The sequence below is a fragment of the Cupressus sempervirens genome, chromosome 7 (assembly GCF_028749045.1).
Source record: "Cupressus sempervirens isolate cs-2001-9-10 chromosome 7, ASM2874904v1, whole genome shotgun sequence".
Classification (NCBI taxonomy): domain Eukaryota; kingdom Viridiplantae; phylum Streptophyta; class Pinopsida; order Cupressales; family Cupressaceae; genus Cupressus; species Cupressus sempervirens.
This window is the reverse complement of record NC_143124.1, coordinates 62,556,641-62,564,734: the sequence shown is the minus strand read 5'-3', so window position 1 is coordinate 62,564,734 and position 8,094 is coordinate 62,556,641. Positions and strand designations below refer to the sequence as shown.

The 8,094-nt window shown below is 34.5% G+C and overlaps 1 pseudogene; it reads right to left on the bottom strand.

Annotated features, from left to right (window-relative positions):
* Positions 1–318: 318 nt before the first annotated feature.
* Positions 319–4,361, bottom strand: LOC149545487 (uncharacterized; annotated as a pseudogene).
* Between the last annotated feature and the right edge of the window lie 3,733 nt (positions 4,362–8,094).

Here is an 8,094-nt window from a genome sequence, read left to right as displayed (position 1 = left end):
GGGCCTTTCTTATTCCCTTGTCATTGTTGTCTCTTGCAAACTCTGCCTTTTAACTTTCACCACTGCCTCATTATGCATGGATTTTTATATGGGAAGATTCAAAATACATTTAACTGGTGGCTACATCCTTTTCGATGGTGTGGTTTATTAATTGTTGTAGATGCCTCTTTGTCTATAATGTAGGGTGCCTTCTATTTCTTAGTTGCCAGCTACTCTACTTAAAACCGTGGCACCTTCATTTCTTATGCATGTGCTACTTTCTTGCCACAAGGTCTTTATCACTTTAGCTGGTGGCTTCTCTATTGTTCACTACCTTTTTTATTGGTGTGACCTCTTTTTTAAAAAGGGTGGGTTTGCTTGATGTTCTTGCACAATGAGCACAATGTTGAACAAAAGAACACCTTGCATAGCCCATCTCTCCAAGTTTCCATGTGAAGGGTTGGATCTCTTTAAATATATTTACTAAGCTTGGAGGCATTTTGATACCATTTGGAATAGAGAAGGAAAGCCCCATTGCTTTGCCTGGACCATGGTAAGGATCTTAACCAATAATGACAACCTTCAGTTTCTCAAATGGACATGAGTTTAGGGCATTGAATACAAGAGCAGGAGGTGGATAAATAGGAATACTTCCTCTAGATTCCTGTGTCAAAAATTCTAAAAGATTTTGCATACACGGATTTTGAAATTCACTTGAAACTACATCCAACTAGGACTCTTCAACAATAAGATCTTCTAGCTTATGAAAAGGCATTCCTTTTGCCTTAGCATCTGCAACTCTCTCTTCATAAATCTTGCATGTGTGCTTGGCTCTCACTAGTGATTTGTTCATTTACATTCATATAATTTTCTCAAAATTCAATTGTAGTTGAGCACTAGTAGTAGCTTCTTTTGACTTTTGGCTACCATTATCTCCAAAAGTGGAAGAGGAAGAAGATTGGACACCTGACTCATCATTGCGTGAAGCATGGAGGATTTGGTCTTTGTTAAAATAATTTGCTCATACAATGTTTGATGTAGCCTAAAGAGCACATAATATAAATCATTTCCATAGAAAATCTTAGAATCATTTTGTGCTCTGTTGTTTGAACTAGATGGAACATGCTTTTGCAAAAGGTTTGGCCATTAGGTGCTCAATCCTTTCTTTTGTGGTCTCAAATTCTACCTCTTATTTATGTCCTTTAGACAACTAGTAGCAAAAGTAGGTATAGAGGAAAATGTATAATTTTACTAGAAGTTGCACTCATTTTCTCTCTTGTAAATTTACTAAAAGCTATAGGAGTGCTCATGCTTGTTATATTGAACAATGATAATGCTACCTTTTATTTACCTTTCCTTGGTTGACATGAGTTACAAAGATTGAAGCCCTGCCCAAAAATGTTATTATAATCTGGCCACAGCTAAAGAACTCTCTAACTACATGATGCCCTATGTCCTTAAACCAAAAGCAAGCCTTCTTGGACTTCCTCAATAATACCTGTGCTAGCCTGAACATACTTCTCTATGAGCCTTTGATCAAGAACTTATTAGATTCATTACACCACCAAGAATCCCTCATCTCTTTAGAATTCATTATTAAGCAATTCTTTCGTCATCTTATCAGTCTGGCAAAAATTAGTCAGGCCCCAAAGTGGGTGTGGCTAAAAACAATTTCATTTCTGAACAACTAAACATCTCAGATTGATCTACCAATTATCTCAAACTGATTAAAATCAAGTTTCATCATTGAACCATCAATTAAAGCTCATTTTATCACTTATTTGCAAACTGTGAATTTCATGTCAGGAGGTCCTTTGACTGGCCTTAAATACTGACCCAAACATGTGAACAATCTCTGAAAACTAGCATACTAACTCTTTGTTCTACACACTTTCACCCTATCAAATCTTGTCTAATGACAAATTCAGGCTCAAAAGATATTGACCATAAAAGTTGACCTCTTAGAACTGCCTACAAGAAGACATGTGAGAAATCAATAAATTGGGTTTGGATTTGGCTTCAAAAACTAGGCAAACTGACACTTTAGAAAATAAAAATTGGGGCATCTATTCACTATCATGAGGAAAGTATAAATTTTCAATTTGGGATCATGATGAATAATTGGGTGCAATTGTTGAGCAGTCAAAGTGGGCTACTCAGAATTTGATGACTAAAAACAATAGTAGAAAAGCGATTTTTGGAAATGGAATGAACCTAGAAAAGTGTACAAATGGATTCATCAAGATGTGAAAATTGGCACACTTAAAGTATTTTGAGATAATAACATAGTGCTAGAATCTATTCAATCTTACCTATCACAAATTTTGAGTTATGACATCATGAACAGGGCTACTGACAAATCTACAAATACTACACCAATATAAAGCTAGAAATTGCATTTGGAATCATGTTTCAAAACTGATCAAACAGATTCGTCATAAGCTCAAACTTGAAACATAACAAGCCTCTAACCCATAAAATGCAATGCAATAATAATTTCAACATTTTGGTCAACTAGGTCAAATAGGGCTTCCCAGAATTGTGTGCAGTGTGAATCAACATGAAAATAGTAAATGACCAATTTTGAGGGGTTCGAAATGTAGTCAAATAGATTCAAAATGACTCAAATTATGAAACATATACTCTTAGTTATTGACACTAAACACTCTCAAAGTGGTGTGCTATGAAACTTTACTGGGTGCGAGATATTTAGTTGTAAACATAACCTCCTGTCGCTATTTGACACTTGGTGAAAATGTAGATTTTCACAAATGCTCAAAATGGAACTTCATAGAATAGCTCGGAATGTCAATTTAACTTGATGAAATGCATAGACATACTGAATGAAATTTTCTAGAAGTGTTAAACACCTCATGGGGCTCAAAGGTATAGCCAAGTATAAATGCATTTAAAAGTTCTTATAGGGCATGAATTTCTCAAAAATTCTCAAAATCAAGGCTACAATTTTGACTCAATTCTAGTTTTTTATTCTGTGAAAAATTAGACCAATAGTGGCTCTATCTGGGGATGCATGTCCCTTGTGGGTATGGCAAGGATTCAGATCTCTGGAGGAAGCAGACCACTCCCAAAAACTTCAAAAACTTCTCTCAAATAGCTTTATTGAAAACAGGAAAGAACTACCACTACTATGTACAAGCGATGATCTTGGGCCATCGAACTTCAACAAAAATGTTTACCTCTATCATAAACCTGATTTTCATTCCTTTCATCATGAGGTAAGCTGAAACTTTCATCTATATTTGCTTCACCAAACATATCAACATTCACAATCAGCTCATTACATAAAACAAAACTATCATCATCACTTTCATAGTCTGTATGAAAACTCTACAAAAATTCAACCTCTTGTTCACTATGAAGGATAAAACCAACATGTTCATGAATGCCAACATCAAACTGAAACTCATCCCTACTAACTGATCCATGCATGCTATCTACCAGAAACATAAAGTGCTCATATTCAACTTCATTCAATGAGTTACATGAATCAGATGGTAACTTGCCTTGTGCATCTGGATATGAAGAAAATATAAAATTTGAATTCTTCTCATTTGTAATATCAAAACTCCATAAATTATACTGAACATATGTTACATTCTCTTCACATTCCAACAAATTATTAAATATTAAATCACATGATTCATCATGAAATTGCATGTTCTTAATATGTTGATCTGTATCAATTTCTCCTTCCAATAACTCATTAGAGTAAACCATTTCGTTACTATTACTTTAATTGTCATATGAGCCATCAACATGTATCTCATCCTCATGAAAACAAGAAAACCATGAACCAACAATAGACCTTAGCCCTACATTTTCATTCTCAACATACAAGTCATCATGTGTATTGATGTACAGATTACCATCACATACACCTCCCACACTTGACAAAGCATATTTTGAAACTACATCTTCTTCAACATCAAATTTAGGGGAAGTGACTTCATCATATGGAAATGAAAAACATGGAAAAACACAAGCATCCTTAGATAGATTAGCATACCTTTCAAAATCCTGAGGCAACAAGTCAAAATTCTCATCAACACTTAACAAGACGTACTTACTAGTTTCTTTTCCTTGGCTGTGATCATTATCTGGATAGCTTGACATGTTTACAATAGTAGACTGATTAGTAATATATTCTAAAAAAATAGAATTTTGGTCATTCCATAGATCTTCTTCTTTAGAAAATACCTCAACAACTGGTATCGTAACACATTCAGACTCATAATATTACCAATTTTATTTCTTATGCCAATAACGGTCTTATTATGAATTTCTATTTCCAGCCAAGCAATATTTGCATGAACACTTTCAAGAGTTGGTACATCATTTTCAGATCTAGACTTAGAATCCATCTCTTAAAATTTTCAAACTCCTACCTCTATTTTCTTAGTACTGAAACACTAGATGGAGGCAACCATTTCTACCATTTAACTTTCATGAATGATATAGACATGAAAACTAAAAATACTTTTATGTGTTGTTTTCTAAAACCTTATATCTACTGATTGGCACAGGTGCAAATATGAAATCTTTCACATCATAGATGGAATCCTTTGTAGAGTAGCCAACTCCTTGAAGAGGAAAATGAAATCACAATAGTGATTCACCTTTTGAAATCAATTACTTCAGCAAATACAAACAACCACATAAACCATTAATCAAGAAACTTATACTTCCTCTTTCCCAACAAACAAGATCTACCCGCAAATGCTGAAAGCTTCTAACATTTAAAATGAACTATGCACTGGTACAGAGATTTAAATCAGAGTCGCCACTTACAATTAGTGAGAAAAGATTAGAAATAGTTTACCACTTGTACATTCTAATCTAGACTTTCAATATGGGAAATTTCTAGATCACTAAAACCTTGGAAAGAGGGTACACTTTATTTTTAAATTTCTTGACTCTAAACCTTTTGCAACAACACTTGCAAAGATTGAACTAACTAAAGATGGACTTATAATAATCATGAAACACAATTTATATCCAGTCTTACAACCTACTGTTGTCCATGAACAAAGCTTAGCTAAGGAACACAAAACTCAGCAAGGATATGAAAATAACATCACAATTACCTCACTACAGTATCAAGTTCTTCCTACTGTATTGAATCTTCTTTAAATTCTCAAGGTTTGTCTACTATACATATTCAATACAATTCCCAACAGAGACACCGTTTTATTGGTGTTTGAAAATGTTGTAGGTTTCCAATTACCCTGATGAGAACCAGACATATCTAAGGCTTTGACCCTTCTACTTTAGGCTCTGTAAAACATAGGTGGATGTACCTTAGATTCAATGGATATGGTACCAATGTAAAAACATATTTGTGAATCTATTAAAGTAGATAAAACCCTTATATCTCCTAACACTTATACAATGATATAGATCTATAGTAACAAAATGCCAAACCATGGAGTTCATAAGCTGCATGAGGGCATCATATTTAGGTTCTTCAACATGAAAGGGAAAATTTTGATAAATGATGTTGATTCAACAAAACTTCAAATATGAAACTGTAAGACCTAATGATACTATAACTGACCAGTGCCCTAACCATTGGGCAATTCCATGAATCAAACACACACATATGGATACCTGAGACATATTCATATCTTTAGATACTTGATCTATCCATATCACTTGTAAATAGATATCTGTGTTCAATTTAAATCACATTCTTACATGAAATCCCCATCAATAAACTTGCAACCCTATTGGTTTCTCTGAAGCATTTACAATAACCCCTTGAGTTATAGGCAACAATGAAACAACATACAACCTTAAGGGACCGCAACTACAACCTAAGATCTCTATTTAAAGATTATAAAACATTGAAGATCATTGATAAGGAGACAAGATTCAAGGTGAAACTCAACCTGTTGTTCTTTGTATTAATTTCCTTGAAATAATACATTCATATGCATGAAATGAAAACATAGAAAAACCTAATAGATATGAATTATCTATATTATCCTTCCTAATGTTGTTCACATGAGAGAATTATGTTGAAAGAATGGTATCAGAGTATTGGGAATGCATCAAGACTGGAACCAAAACCTGATATCATAGCAATGAGCAATTTTTCCCCAAAAAACTAGAACTTGTTCAATGAGAAAGAATGAGAATGATATAGGAAGAAGGAATTCCTGGTTCTGCTCTACATCCAACATGTGTCCACTTGAGATTCCCCCTTTTTGCCATGAAAAGACTCTCTCTAATCTCTCTCCTCCATAGGTGAATCAAATCCTTGATCGACTTGCCTGCCAAAGACATCAAGTGATTCAGATATTTGATCAAATATTTTATTGGAGAGACTAACTAATTTTTTAAATCAAAATTCAACTTAAGGTAAAAGTAACAAATCAGTTGAATATGGCCTCCAAAAGACAAGAAAACCTCTTAAAGTCAATTTTTTTCACTTTCACATTTCACCAAGCCTTTATATCTACCTTCTAACCACTTATGATCATTAATGACAAATTTTCCTCATTCTATTGAGAATGCCCCAGGAATCACAAATTGGCTTATAGACTAAAACGATGAGCACTTCTACAAAAATTGGCCTCATATTTTGAAAGTTCGCCTCTTCTTGATTCTGGTGGTATATTGGAGCACTCATTTTAGATAAAAATAGCCCCTGTTATGCCCTTTTGAAAATCAAGCTCCCATTCATGGCTCTATAATTAAAAGAATAAAATTGAAAATTTTAAAATATTCTATAGTTTAAACTATAGAACATTCAACATTTTAAATCAAATTTTTCAAATTTGGAATGAACGTGCACACACAGGGATTTTTTTTAATTTTAAACTCCTTTTACTCCTCTGACCATTTGAACAGTGCCATTTGTCGAACCTATATTAGCCTTGATCACCACTTGTCACATTCAGATTGGTCATTGACCTCAAGGGGGATCCACATTCAAACTATGCCAAATTCTTGAAATTTCTGGCAAGTCACCATTTCGCTTGCCAAAACTTCTCATCATTTTCTGGTGGTGACATGGCAACCACTAGATTTTGGTGACTTTTTCAGCCAACACCATCTATCCATGTCATCACCACCTCACCATGCCATGTAGGCTATCACTATGTCACTTTACTTAATCGATGAGCATCTCCACTTGGCAACATAGTTACATCTACACAATCTACCACGTGTCACTATCTCCTTCCTCAGTCTATGATCTCACCACATCATCATGCATGTGTCCTTGTTCAAAATTATGTTGACATCATCTTCCAACTTTCATCATTAGGCCCCACCTTGCATCAAGCAGCTTCCAAAGGCCTTTATCTTCAAGATACCAAGCTTATTGTTAGGAATTGTATTTAAACTAATAAATGACCTACCCACAAAGATTGTGGGATAAATGACTTTAAAAAGAAACCATGCCCTATTCTATGCTATCACTTCTTGATAGTGTGTGCCTTTATAAAGGAATGTTTACCATTATCCCACGACATTATATGCCATTAAATCTGCACCTCTTTAAGTTGCTAACTCTCATTTTGAAGACCAATTTTTAGTTAAACTAAAATTTCTTATTTTCTTCAACTTGCAAAGGGATGGATTCATGACATTTCAAGGAAATAATACCATTTGCATGTCATCCAAAGGCTTCTGCACTTCACATGGAGCTAAATAAAGTGCAATTACTACTAAAATGTGGACCTCCTCCACTTAGGCATTCCCCTTTGAACTTGTGACTATTCCTTCAATTATGTCAACAATAGGTGTGGATTGCCCTTTTCCCTTCTCTTGGGCCTTCCTTAGTCCCTTGCCACAGTTATCTTTTGAAAACTCTACCTTTTTTACTTTCACCACTACCTCATTATGCGTAGATTTTTATATGAGCATATTCAAAATACATTTAACTAGCAGCTACATCCTTTTTCATCATGTGGATTCTTAATTGTTGTAGATGCTTCTTTGTTAATGCCATAGGGTGCCTTTTATTTCTTAGTTGATGGCTGCTCTTCTTAAAACTGTGGCACCTTCATTTCTTATGCATGTGCTCCTTTCTTGCCACAAGTTCTTTATGGATTTAGCTAGCAGCTTCTCTATTGCTCACTGCCTTAT